Below are 13,850 nucleotides of genomic sequence, written 5' to 3' on the forward strand. Positions count from 1 at the left end.
GTCGAACTAAGAAGCAAAATGGTGTGAGACAGCTTAGCTTCATGCCTTCCAAAATCATCCATTTGTCCGAAAGCATACCTTACCACCTGTCACCAAAATGTGATCATTAAGACTGCCGGGGATTTTTTTATTTTTTGTTTTCTAACAAACATGCCTTTTAGGGGTTTGGCCTAACAAGGAGTGCTACCTTTTTCCTATTAACGAGTGACATTTTAATGAAGTCATCTATGGAGCAGGTGAGGAAGCTATTTCTTTTCCCATGTGTCTAGGGCTACCCAAACTCAGCTTGCTTGTCTATTCCCTACAGCCAGAGCACATTGAGCTAAGGGAGGTCTTCACCCAGCTAGCTGTTCAGCTTCTGAACTCACAGGCCTCTCCAGCCCCAGGAAAAGTCAGGGGCCCAGGCTGGACACCGTGGGGAGAAGAAGGGGAGAGAGACAGAAACAGAGAGAGGAAGGTGTCTGATGTTTGCAGCCTTCCATTTGCAGAGCCAATGGGGTGCACAGCGTGTGTCTGGGAGGGGGAGGCTGCGTGGCTTTCTTGTGCCCCATTGTGTGTTGTGGTGTCCACAGCACCAGTAGGGACCCTCACCAGACAGCAGTCCGGAAGCCTGGCAGGCATTCCACAGTTCCCGGAAGGAGGCTTTTAAAAATGGTCACTCGGGAAACAATAAACTTAAGATACTTAATCCCCTTGCCCTCCAATCTAACTCTCTAATGGTATTGTTCTTGGCATAAAATATCTATTTATCATAGTTATTAATGAATGTGTTACATTACATATTTGGAGTCCTCTGGTACTCTGCAGACATGAACAAGGGCTTTCTACACTCTTAATATGAAACGTGGGTTTTGTGACTTTGTTTACTTTTTAAGTATTGTTAAGAAGTTTTTCAACCCGCTCTCTCCCTTTCTGTACCTTTTAGGATACTGGGGTTTTATGGAAGACAATGATTAGGGCTAACATTAGGGTATAAGATTAGGGTATTTATCCATTTCCATACAAAAAATGACTTATCCTTAACTCAGGAAATTACCTTTGATTTACATATATTCTCTAGGTTGTAATTCATAAGCAAAGGTAGATTTTTAAAATATAAATCAATGCTAAATGTTTAATGTCTATTTAGCTTTCCTATGTTCATTTCTGTTTAACTCCTTCAACATTTATAAATTCACTTTTTCTCTACCTACCTATGGATCTATATTTTAAAATCACTTGCATATACATTATATTTTTGAGTGATTGCTATAGACTTGTGTGATGATCATATTTCATCTGCTGAGTAATGCCATTTCTGGTGCTTTTATTCATCAAAACAGTACTTTTTATATTTATATTAAATGTTACTAATGTGTTATCTTAGTATAGGAAAATGTTTTTATGAAGACACTTTAGCTACTGCTGAAAAAAATGGAAAACTCCAACTGGCTATAATCATTGGAAGAAAAAAACACATTTGAGGATGATTAACACAGATTTTGAATGACCTGTTTGCCCTATTGCTGTTTATCACTTGAACAGAATCATTGAGAACTGGTAAACACCTTCCTTTCATGAAGGTGTTTACATCCTTGAAATTAATGAGGTGGGAAAAGTAGTCTTAGAACCTCTTTAGATTTATAAAGAGAACTTTACCCATTTTCAGAATGTTTTCAACGAAAAAACAATTTTAATCCAAGGGAAAATTACTTTCCTTCCTATCAAAACAAAACAGGGTGAAAACACTAGTATCAAACCACCAGTCTTTTTTATCCATCTTCAACTATTAAATCCTCAAGTTATAAATATGGTGACAGCAACCCCAGAGAAAAGACAGGATGGTCCCTGAAGTATGTATCAGTTGATTTACAGTAAAATTAAATTAGAGCACAGTTTAGGCTTAATCAGAATCACACAGAATTACATTCCTAAGCATCTCAACTGTTGCTTAAATGTAGGTGCTTGTATTTATAATCCGACCTGCTCTGAAACATAAAGGATGAGAAGAGTGAGCCCACCAATCAATACAATCCAGTTTTGCTGTTGAAGTGCAATTCATTGATTCACCCATGTTGAACAAGCCTAAAAAAGAAAAGCTGCCTTCATATCCCAAATGAGAAAGTTAAAGATAGCTTTAAAAATAAGTTAAAATCAGGCTATAAATTCTGAGGTTGCATGATTGGAGGGAGCCAAGATATTCGGGCTGACTTGGTATTATTATACAAGTTAGCATATATATTTGTTAGCCTTAACTAAAAGTTACTTTACTCTGTTATCACTTGAGCTTCTCATCAAATAGGAAAAAGTGCCCGTTGCCTGGGAGGACTAGAGTCATTTGTCAAGCTCTCTCCTCCCCATGTACGTCTTTATTTATTCTTTTATATTATTTTGTCAGCATATCTGACAGCTCAAAACTTTGGTGATTTCATCATAAAGGCCTAACTTGAACAACTTCCCTAGCTATCTTTAGTTTATCTTCCCAATACTGGCATTTCTGCCAACATCGACGGACAAATAATGTCATCGAGAAATCGCTGGTTTAAAATGGACTTACCTTAAGGAAGTCTATGCCCAGGCAGGTCCATTGTCCTCAGTTATCTGTTGGACATTTCTGTCTTGCGTGACACTGGGCCAAGGCTGGCCCACCTCGGGAGCTTGGTGGCTTGGGGGAGGTGGCCTAGAGGCACGGTTCTGGCCCAGGAAGGATCCGCAGGAGCCAGCCCGAGGAAGGCAGAGCTGAGACACAGGTGTCTGACACCACAGACGCACCTCCGCTGGGAACCTGGGCTGCCCTGATTAGCCAAGCACAAAAGGCAGTTTGAATGACTGCCTCCTCCCGGCCAATCGCCGGCCGCCTGCCTGACAGGAGCAGGCCCGCTGATGTAAGGGGAAGTCCACTCGGCCAGAACCTGAGAACCGGTTTCCACAGCTCTGGCACTCCGGCTCTGGCGTGCATTCCCGCCGCCACTCGCAGGAGCTGCTTGTCGGGCTGTGGTGTCCTGCCCGTCCCCAACAAGTGTCGCTCTAGGGTCCTCTGACTCATAAACACGACGTGCTGTGAAGACCATTAAAGTGAAGGTAAAGAAGAACACAGCGTAGGCAGCCTTATCTGCCCTTCCTCCCAGTCCTTGTCAGTCGGGTTTCTTTGTAGCTAATTAAGTTCAATTTTTAATTAGCTATGGTTTTTGCAAGCAACAGTTTCTTGCAGACGCTGGGAGAAGAGGCAGGAACAATAAAGAAAGATCTTTCTACAGTCATTGATCTCAACAATGAAATTCAGTATTATAAAAATCATAGACATAAAAATAGATCATTTATAATAAAGATGCTGCTCATAAAAAGACAAAACAACAACACCGCATTGCATCTTAGAATTCAGCACAATGGGGTGCGATGCAGCCTGCCTTTGTAGATGAAATCATAACAGGTTTCCTAAACTCCATCCAGTTAGAGACTTTACTTAAATCTATCATCTGAGGCCCTGAAACCGCAATCCTTCGCAGCTGTATGGATAAGTAGTGCTTAATTCAAGTTTGGTATTTGCCCCAGACTGTAGGGGTCAGCTTAACAGTAACCATAGACACAAAGAGAGAGAGAGAAAAGGCACACACAGAAAGAAAATGGGACTCCAAGAGTGTCTGAGTTTATGGGTATGTAAATGTATTTTCCTTAGAGCCATCATGATGGGAAAAAAAATTATAGAATACACAGACAACTTATAAATTTCCTTGCGAAAGAATTTGAACAAGATTTGCAGGTTATTTTTAGGCATAGAAAGAAAGAAGAGAGAAAGAGAGCATGCCGCCCTCCCCACACACACAGAATTCTGAACTCACAGTGGCATTATTTTCTACAAGCAGTAGTAATCATTCCAGACACCAAGAAAGTCTGAAGCATCCTCAAAGTTATCATTGCATTTCAATGGTGATACTGATTTTATTGAAAGATTGTTCCTGTATTAACTAGAAAGTCTGTCTCTCCAGAATGTTCCACTTGAGTTGCACAGTTATTTATATCTCTATAATGTGAAATATAAGGAAATGAAATTGAGGCAAATGTGGGATAGGAATGGGGTGGGGTACAGAACCATCTTTCAAAGGAAGAGAAGCCTCCCGCTAGATCTGGCATCATAGATGCATTCGTTCAAAAGTAGCCTCCTTTTTTCTTAGGAAAGCACAGTTCTTATCCCAGCTTTTTGTTTTCCTCTCCCCACCACGCAACCTCCCCAAAACACCACAACAGAGTGGAATTTCCTTCTATCATAGGCTACTCCCAGCAAGCCAGAGTTCAAGAGCAGCCAGGCCATGCAATTCATTTTGAATATATCAAATTTAATAACCTCCTGCTGTGGACCAGACCTCATCTCTACTATGGGGAATGATGAATGGTCATGTTTGATGTTTGTTTATCACAATCAGTTGGCTAGTATGGGAACGCCATTCCTGAAAACAGCACAACATTCCCAGTAGTTTACAGGAGCCAGGAGTGGACTTGTTCGTGTCACCAGTCACTTCCTCATAGTCCAGTTCTGTCCAATTTAAGCTTACTTCAGATTCACCTCTGCTCCAGATTTTCTGTGACAACATCCTCAACATGTTGTTGGCTCTGGTAACCATGTATATTGCACACATAGTCCTCATGGATGCTATGTCACAGTAAAAGAAATCTATGTGACTTTTTTTTTTTTTTTTTTTTTTTGAGATGGAGTCTTGCTCTGTTGCCAGGCTGGAGTGCAGTGGCGCAATCTCAGCTCACTTCAACCTCTGCCTCCTGGATACAAGAGATTCTCCTGCCTCCACCTCCCAAGTAGCTGGGATTACAGGCATGTGCCACCATGCCCGGCTAATTTTTGTATTTTTTTAAGTAGAAATGGGGTTTCACCATGTTGGCTAGACTGGTTTTGAACTCCTGACCTCAGGTGATCTGCCCGCCTCGGCCTCCCAAAGTGCTGGGATTATAGGTGTGAGCTGCTGCACCCAGCCTCTATGTCACTCTTTAGGGAAATTAAACAAGTAAAAGTTAAAAGCAATTAAATCACCTGTCCTTTCACAAATTATGAGATGAATAAGGAAAGCATTGCTATTTACAAAGAATGGATGCCTATTAATAATATTAGATTGAATCATATTAAATTGCCAATATTTGATAATTTTTGGTTCACTACAACAGAAATTTCATGTGGTTCCAACCTACAGTTGACCCATAGTTAGTAGTTACTATGTGTCAGTAGTTACCATGTTACATTCTCTAATCATCACCACAATTCTATAAGGTAAATATTATAATTATTCCTCCAACTTTACAGATGTGGAAACTGAGGCTTCCAGAAGTTAAGTAACTTGTTGAAGATTTTACAGCCAGCAAGCAGCAGATCTGGAATGCACACCCAAGCAATCTGACTGCAGAGCCCACGCTTTGAACCACCACCCTCTGAGATAAAGGCTTTGCATTTACCAGCTTTGTGATTGCAGGCAAATTATTCAGCTTTTCCAAGCATCAGTTTTCTATCCTCTGAAATGGGTACCTATCTGATGTGAGGACTGAAGGTGATGCTATGAAAAAGCACTTAGCATAGTGCTTGGTCTACAGGAAGAACTCCAGTGTTACCCAGTCGTGGTGGTATGGGCTGGATGATCGCTCTTCCTACCTTCATCATGACCTGAAGTGAGAGCATAGAGCATGACCTTTCACCCTTGGGTGGTTGGGTGGCCACTCATGGACAGAAGGATGGTGAGGTCTGGGGTCCTCAAATCTGGAGATTATGCCGTCCTGAGTCAGTGCAGACTACTCTGGTTCATAAGATGTTCTTTACACTGGAATGTGCACCAGCTCCCCTCATTTAGAAGGAAGACTGTCCACACCACGCTGTTCCCCCAGCCCAGTAAGACCTGCCCACAGCCCCATCTTGTATTTCCTCCTTTCTCCACATCTGAGTTCTAGAGAGCATTCAGACTCAGCTGTGATCAAAAACAAACGCATCTGTTCCTCATGTGGAATGCTTTCACAAACATCTTGACTTGTCACTTTCTCCCTTCCCAGATTCTTTGGCAATCAGTTGCAGAGGGTTAGGCCATTCTTGTTGGAAAAAGTAATGATGATCTAATCTGGAAGCAGTGCTGTGGACCCTGCTGTACACTGGACCAGAAGGGAGGGGACTTTGCTTTCCCTTCTGGCTCTGCCACTGATTAGCACGTGACCTTGAACACGTTGCTTATTGTCTAAGGCTCTGTTCGTCGTCCTTGGAGGAGGCCCCTGGTCCAGAACATCACTCGGTGTCTTCCTAGTCCTAATAGTTGTGGTGAAGAGAGGATAAAAAGGAATATACTAGATGAGTGTTTGAATATGGTGCTTTTATTTTTTTCTCTCAAAGCTAGTAGTTCATCTACTCAAGCACATCCTGTTTTCTCCTAATTAACATTTTATAAGCCCAAGGCAGGAGAGTTTTATGTTACTCTGTTGATGAACTGCAGACCAAGATGAATAGCCTTGATTTCTGAACACCAGATTTCCGCTGGTATTTTTCCTTAATGATTTGCACATGTCCTTGCGAGGTGCTTGTTTGGGATTAGAGATGAAGTTCCACGGTGGGAAAGCTGCACAAAATAATGAAGACTGATTTCTTTGCTCATTTTGATTTTTTTTTCTGTGTCTGTCCATAACAGTTAAACTATTCTCTAGGTGTTGTAAGGTAGATTGATTTTCTGTGTAAGGCAGGTTTAAATGCGCCTGTAGGGCACAGGCATTTAAACTCCCAGGAGGAACTTAGGAAATTTATGAATGGGGGAGATAGAAACAGCCTCTTGAACTCTTGGTCTGGTTTTCTTTTCCAAGAGCACTCACCAACTTCTAACACACTGTTTCATTTACATATGTATTGTGTTTGTTATTTATTGCTTCTGCTCACAAGAATGTCAACTCCATGAGACAGAGGTGTTTGATTTTTATCATGGCTGAGTCCCAAACACCTAGAGCAATGGCTGGCATTTATTAGGTGCTTAATAAATCAACTTTACAAAATATGCAAAAGATTCAGGTAAAACAGGTGTCCTGTACATCTTACTGTTGGAAGTCACACTGCATCTTTAGAAGGAAGAGGGATTGTAGAATAAATCTCAATGGCGAGGGTAGAGACCAGGTCCAAGATGATGATGATGTGTTAGACAGTAAATGAACTTTTGTGGGGTTCATGATTAGTTTAGCCCAACTCTGCAAATTCCCACATACAGGTTTCAGGCTGAAAGAAAACTGGGCAGTGAGCCTAGATAGAAACTCAATAAGCTCAGTTTCTCCCTTCTAGCCCATTTTCATTTAATTTCCTGGGAAATTGTATTTGTTGAACTCTAAGTATGTCTGAAAGAGTCAGATCCTTGAAAACGCTGTAAGGGAAGCAGACACACAGCAGCTGAGCCCAATGCTCATTTTGCACTCAGGCAATCATTTTTTATCCCAGTCTGATGACATCCTAACTTTAACAAGTTTGATGAGATAATGGCTCCAGGCTTCTTAGTATCATAAAAGATGTCAGTTAAGTCCAAAGTATTATTATACAATACCTGTCCGGTATAATAACTGTGACATAAACCACTTATGATACAGAAATCAAAAGGCACACAAAGGAAAATGACTGGCATTACAGATGAGAATCAACACATTTTTTCAATTTAATTCTGCTTCTATTCTGCTGGCCTAAAGTAATCATATCCCCCTGTTCTTATTTCTCTCTTTCCACATTCTTTAATTCTTTGGGGAAACCAAGGTATTTCTTCACAAGAATATTATTGGCCAGAAGGTAGCAATTAAAGGCACTGAACTCAATCATCCCTTCAAAGTCCCAACGTCCCAGACAGGGAAAACCAAGTTACCATTTAGTGCTAAGAATAGGAGGTAAAGGAGTTACATTTGGGTTCACAATTTATTCTTAGGAATGAAAAAATACCTCTTGGAGAAAAAGCATTGTGGAACACAAACTATAGCATTATTAATTATTCATTTCAATCTCTGGGACAATTACACAGCTAATATAAAGAATAAATAAGGTGGAAAGGTAGAAGCACATATCAGTTAATTTATATAATTACATATGTACTTAGTAGAGTACATATGTAATGTTTACTAGGCATCAGTCAGGATACTAAGTACTTGACATATTTTAACTCTCTCAACCACCCCACAAGGGAGGTACTATTATTATCGCCATTTCCCAGGTGGAGAATCTCAAGCACAGAGAGATTAAAAACTTGCCCAAGATCGGCCAGGCGCAGTGGCTCATGCCTGTAATCCCAGCACTTTGGGAGGCCGAGGCTGGCAGATCACCTGAGGTCGGTGTTTGAGACCAGCCTGACCAACATGGAGAAACCCCATCTCTACTAAAAATACAAAATTAGCCAGGTGTGATGGCACATGCGTATATTCCCAGCTACTCCAGAGGCTGAGGCAGAGGTTGCAGTGAGCCAAGATCACACCATTGCACTCTAGCCTGGGCAACAAGAGCAAAACTCCATCTCAAAGAAAAAAATACTTGCCCAAGGTCACAAAACTAACAACTGGTAGTAATAGAATTTGAAGCCAGGTAACCTGATTTCAAGTCATATGCTCTTAAACACTACTGCACATATTGGATTTACTGCAACTTTGGAATGGGACATAGATGGCATGTATGATGCTTAGCAGCTTTGGGTATTTTTCCGGGTAGCAGTATTCTCCTTAGTGAGGATATGCCACACCTCCCCCAGCCAGATATCAGCAGAGGGGATCAGGTGAATGGCGCCAGCCAGCAGTAACGAGAGAGGCTGTCAAGCAATTAGCCTGATGATAATTTGGTACAATGAAACCTGCTTCAAATCATGATTTAAACTGACAGTGAGGAGAACATTTTTCCTTTCACTTTCATAACTCTGCATCTTGTGCTATAGTAGAAAAGGACGGTTTGAATCACGGTGGGACTAACAAACCCATTTGCCATGAAAAGAAATGTGACAGGAGATATATACAAACAAGTAGTCAGCACATGATGCAGGGTTTTTCATTCACTCAACAAGCATTTCATGAGTGCTTGCCATGGACTGGAGAGATCAAAGAGAGTAAGACACAATGATTCTCCTTCCCCGGTTTAGGATTAAAAATCATCAACCAGTTCTCCATTGGAAAAGATAGCTTTGTCAGTTGGCTGGAGATGAAGAAGATAACTGGCCCACCAGTGTTAGTGCTACCAGGCTGGCAAACTCAAATGCTGACTAGACCAGGCAGGTGGAGTAAATGAGCAAAGCAACAGGTGTAGGATCACAGGAAACAGTGGAGCCCCAAGGCAAACTGGAGAGGGAATGCCTCATTAGACGTGGGTGCGTGCAGCTCCAGCTCACTGCTGCCAGATCGTCTGACTTCTCCACAAGCCAGAAATCCAGATTATGCAAAACTTCCAGATTTTTAATGTGGATTAAACAAACATCTGTAGATCAAGTACTTGTGTAAGTTTGTTTATTTATTTACTTTTTGAGACACTCTGTTGCCCAGGCTGGAGTGCAGTGGCACAACCACGACTCATGCAGCCTTGACCTCCCGGGCTGAAGCAATCCTCCCACCCCAGCTTCCTGAGTAGCTGGGACCACAGGTAAGCACCACCACACCCAGCTAATTTTTTTTTTAATTTTTAAAAATTTTTTGTAAAGTCAGGGTCTCATTATGTGGCCAGGGTTGGTCTCAAACTCCCAAATTGCTGGGATTACAGGTGTAAGCCACCATGCCCAGCCAGATGTCATTTTTTAATTCTCACAAAAAACTTTATTAAATTCAGTGAGGCTTATTAAAATACAAATCAACGGCGGGCGCGTTGGCTCAAGCCTGTAATCCCATCACTTTGGGAGGCCGAAGACGGCGGATCACGAGGTCAGGAGATCCGAGACCATCCTGGCTAATACAGTGAAACCCTGTCTCTACTTAAAACACAAAAAACTAGCTGGGCGATGAGGCGGGCACCTGTATCCCAGCTACTCGGGGAGGCTGAGGCAGGAGAATGGCATAAAAAACCGGGAGGCAGAGCTTGCAGTGAGCTGAGATCCGGCCACTGCACTCCAGCCTGGGTGGCATAGCAAGGACTCCGGTCTCAAAAAAATAAATAAATAAATAAAATAAAATCACACTTGCTTTAATGGTGGATTTGGTATGGGTAGGTCTTGTGATCCTTATCAAATCATTTAAAAATTTTTATTAAAATGTAACATACACAGAATGGATAAAGTGTACTAATCTATGTAAAGAGTAAAAATGATATAGAACATTTCTAACACCCACAAAAGGTTCCATCAAGACTTTTCCAGCTTATTCCAGACTTTCCAGCCCACCTTGGGTCTACATCATAAATGAGACCCTGTTGTTGTCTCGTTCAAATCTTAATTATGAGAAACCGATAACAGATATAGTTGCATTGGGTCTGAAAGAAATAAAACTGTGTTCAAATAAATAAGGTACAACCAAAAAGAGTGATGGTAAACTCAACAATCCCATGCAGTTCACAAAGTTAGCTGAGAGCTCTGGTGATTACTGCCATCACACACCTGTTCTGTCTGATAACCACCATCTCTTGTGGGGTTACCATATGCCAAGTACCTGCTTGTCACTCTGCATAGAGGATCTCATGTAAGTATCACAAAACCCCCTGAGATACAAATTTAGATAAAGTTTCTTCCAACTGTATAGCTAAAGGAAACTGAGCCTGTAATAAGTTATGCAGCTAGATTCACACAGCCAATAAGTGAAAAGTCCAGATTCAAAGGCAGGGCTACTCCAAAGTTCAAGTACTTTTCCATTGCACTACATAGCCTCCCCATAAAATTAGGGGTGTGTTTTCTTAGCTCTTCCACAATGATAAACTTCTTTTCTTAGCCAGGAGCATAATAAACCTTATTTAATTTAGAATCTAAATTCTGAATGATTTACATTATAAGGATTGGTGGAGGTGTGGGTTATTAAAAGATGACATTACCTAGGTACTTAAAAAAACTTAATGAACACAGTAAAAAGAAGAGGGAGAAAATATATCACTATCTTTTATTAACATAGGTATTATCTACCTTTATTTACCTAAACCAGTTTCCTGGGGCTTACGGAAACATTGTCTTATATGAATATAGTTTTGAGAAAGGTGACAGAATTTGATGTTTAAAGATTCTTCTCCCTCTCAGAAAATTTATGCAGCATGGCAATAGAATTAGAACAGTGGTGGCTGCAGATTTTCTTATAAGAGGGGCTAAATGTTGGCAACTGGATTGTGAAGGTGTTATAGGGGACTTGTCTTGAAGCTGTGCTATGCATAATAAGTTCAGATTTTACCTAGACTGGAGCATTTTTTCTAAAGATTCTTTAATTCATCCTTTAACAAGATTGAGAAACATGAATTGTTATATTAAAGAATATTATTTTATTGGGTAGGCAAATAACATAGGAGGCAGAGGTATTGTTCTAAAGCCTCACCATCTGCCAATACCAGTCCCTGTCCTTTATTGTTGCCTCTAGGGAGGCTGGAACCATTCACCTGATGTCAAATGATTGGAAGAACAGGGCAATGAAGGGACTTAGAAGAATTCCTAGTTAACCAATGTACTGTTGACAACAGCACACAGTAAACAGTAAACAATCAGACCCTCTCCAGCACCTCGTCCCTTTGGTGGATGGGGAGAAGCTATTTGCCAATATTTTTAATGTAGAAAGATACAGACCACTAGGAATTAATTTACACAGAGGGCTTTTTAGCCTGTGATATGCAAAAATTTTAAGTATAGATTATCTTTTATCTCAATAGACACACTGACACCAGTTTCCCTTTTGGAATGCTAGAGTCAGATCTATTTGACCAGCTCCTTCTTATACTTTAGGTAGATTAGAAATTCAGTTAAGGTTTGGTGAAATACTCATGTTTACCAGGAGCATCTTTTCCAGTATTCAGTTCTGAACCCTAACCTCCGGGATTACATTCAATGGATAATCAGCTGAGTTGGCCATGTCACCATTCATCAAATCAATACCTATTGCTTCAACTGTTTTTAACTCAGTTTTATTTTGCTTTAATCACCAAAGTCCTTTATTTTTATTTTTAAAAATTTAATTATGATAAAATATTTATAACAAAATTTACCGTCCTACCCATTTTTTAGTTTAACATTTAATATTTAATTTTTGTGGTTACAAAGTAAGTGTATACCTTTATGGGGTACATAAGATGTTTTGATACAGGCAGGCAATGCATAATAATCACATCAATGAAGAATGGGGTATCCATCTCCTCAAGCCTTCATCCTTTGTGTTACAAACTATCCAGTTACACGATTTTAGTTATTTTTAAATGCACAATTACATTTTTATGGACTATAATCACTTTGTTGTGCTATTGAAGAGTAGGTCTTAGACATCCTATCTTTTTGTATGCGTTAACCATCCCTACCTCCCCACCAGCCTCCCACTACCCTTCCCAGCCTCTGTAACCATCCTTCTACTCTCTATGTCCATGAGTTCCATCATTTTGATTTTCAGATCCCACAAACAAGTGAGAATATGTGAAGTTTGTCTCTCTGTGCCTGGCTCATTTCACTTAACATAATGATCTCCAGTTTGATCCATGTTGTTGCAAATGACAGGATCTCATTTTTTTTTAATGGCAGAATAATATTCCATTGTGTGTAAGTACCACATTTTCTTTATCCATTCGTCTGTTGATGGACACTTAAGTTGCTTCCAAATCTTAGCTGTTGTAAAGAATGTTGCAACAAACACAGGAGTCCAGATACCTCTTTGATGTACTGATTTCCTTTCTTTGGGGTATATACCCCACAGTAGGATTCCTGGATCATATGGTAGCTTTCTTTTTAGGTTTTTGAGAAACCTTGAACTGTTCTCCATAGTGATTGTACTAATTTGCATTCCTACCAACACTGTACAAGGGTTCCCTTTTCTCCACATCCACACTAGTATTTGTTACTGCCTGTCTTTTGGATATAAGTCATTTTAACAGGTGGGATGATATACTATCTCATTGTAGTTTAGATTTGCATTTCTCTAATGATCAGTGATGTTGAGCATGTTTTCATATATCTGTTTGCCATTTATATGTCTTCTTTTGAGAAATGTCTATTCAGATCTTCTACCCATTTTTAAATCGGCTTATTAGATTTTTTCCTATAGAGTTGTTTGAGCTCCTTATGTATTCTGGTTATGAATCCCTTGTCAGATGGGTCATTTGCAAATATTTTCTCCCATTCTGTGGGTTGTTCCTTGATTTTGTTGATTATTTCTTTTGCTGTGCAGAAGCTTTTTATTTTATTTATTTATTTATTTTCGAAACAGAGTTTCACTCTTGTTGCCCAGGCTGGAGTGCAATGACACGATCTCAGCTCACTGCAACATCTGCCTCCCATGTTCAAGCAATTCTCCTTCTTCAGTCTCCCAAGTAGCTGGGATTACAGGCATGTTCCACCACGCCCAGCTGGTTTTGTATTTTTAGTAGAGATGAGGTTTCTCCATGTGGGTCAGGCTGGTCTCAAACTCCCAGCCTCAGGTGATGTGCCCACCTCAGCCTCCCAAAGTGCTGGGATTACAGGGGTGAGCCACTGCGCCCAGGGCAGAAGCTTTTTAACTTGATGTGATCCCATTTGCTCATTTTTGCTTTGGTCATCTATGCTTTTGGGGTGTTACTCAAGAAATCTTTTCCCACTCCAATGTCCTGGAGTTTCCCCAGTGTTTTCTTTTAGTAGTTTCATAGTTTGAGGTCTTAGATTTAAGTCTTTAATCTTGGCCGGGCGCGGTGGCTCAAGCCTGTAATCCCAGCACTTTGGGAGGCCGAGACGGGCGGATCACGAGGTCAGGAGATCGAGACCATACTG

At 40.6% G+C, this 13,850-nt stretch overlaps 2 protein-coding genes across 2 annotated transcripts in view; both read right to left on the reverse strand.

The window, feature by feature from the left end:
* The window catches only part of SHROOM3 (shroom family member 3), a 214,262-nt gene extending 211,465 nt beyond the window's left edge, over positions 1–2,797 (reverse strand). Inside the window, exon 1 of the mRNA XM_017876548.1 lies at positions 2,537–2,797. The gene's annotated coding sequence lies outside the window, so the exon portion shown is untranslated. The remainder of the gene's footprint in view (positions 1–2,536) is intronic.
* The window catches only part of LOC108532508 (protein Shroom3-like), a 100,280-nt gene that overhangs the window by 58,514 nt on the left and 27,916 nt on the right, over positions 1–13,850 (reverse strand). The window lies entirely within an intron of this gene.

Source organism: Rhinopithecus bieti, unplaced genomic scaffold (assembly GCF_001698545.2).
Source record: "Rhinopithecus bieti isolate Rb0 unplaced genomic scaffold, ASM169854v2 scaffold_8675, whole genome shotgun sequence".
Classification (NCBI taxonomy): Eukaryota; Metazoa; Chordata; class Mammalia; order Primates; family Cercopithecidae; genus Rhinopithecus; species Rhinopithecus bieti.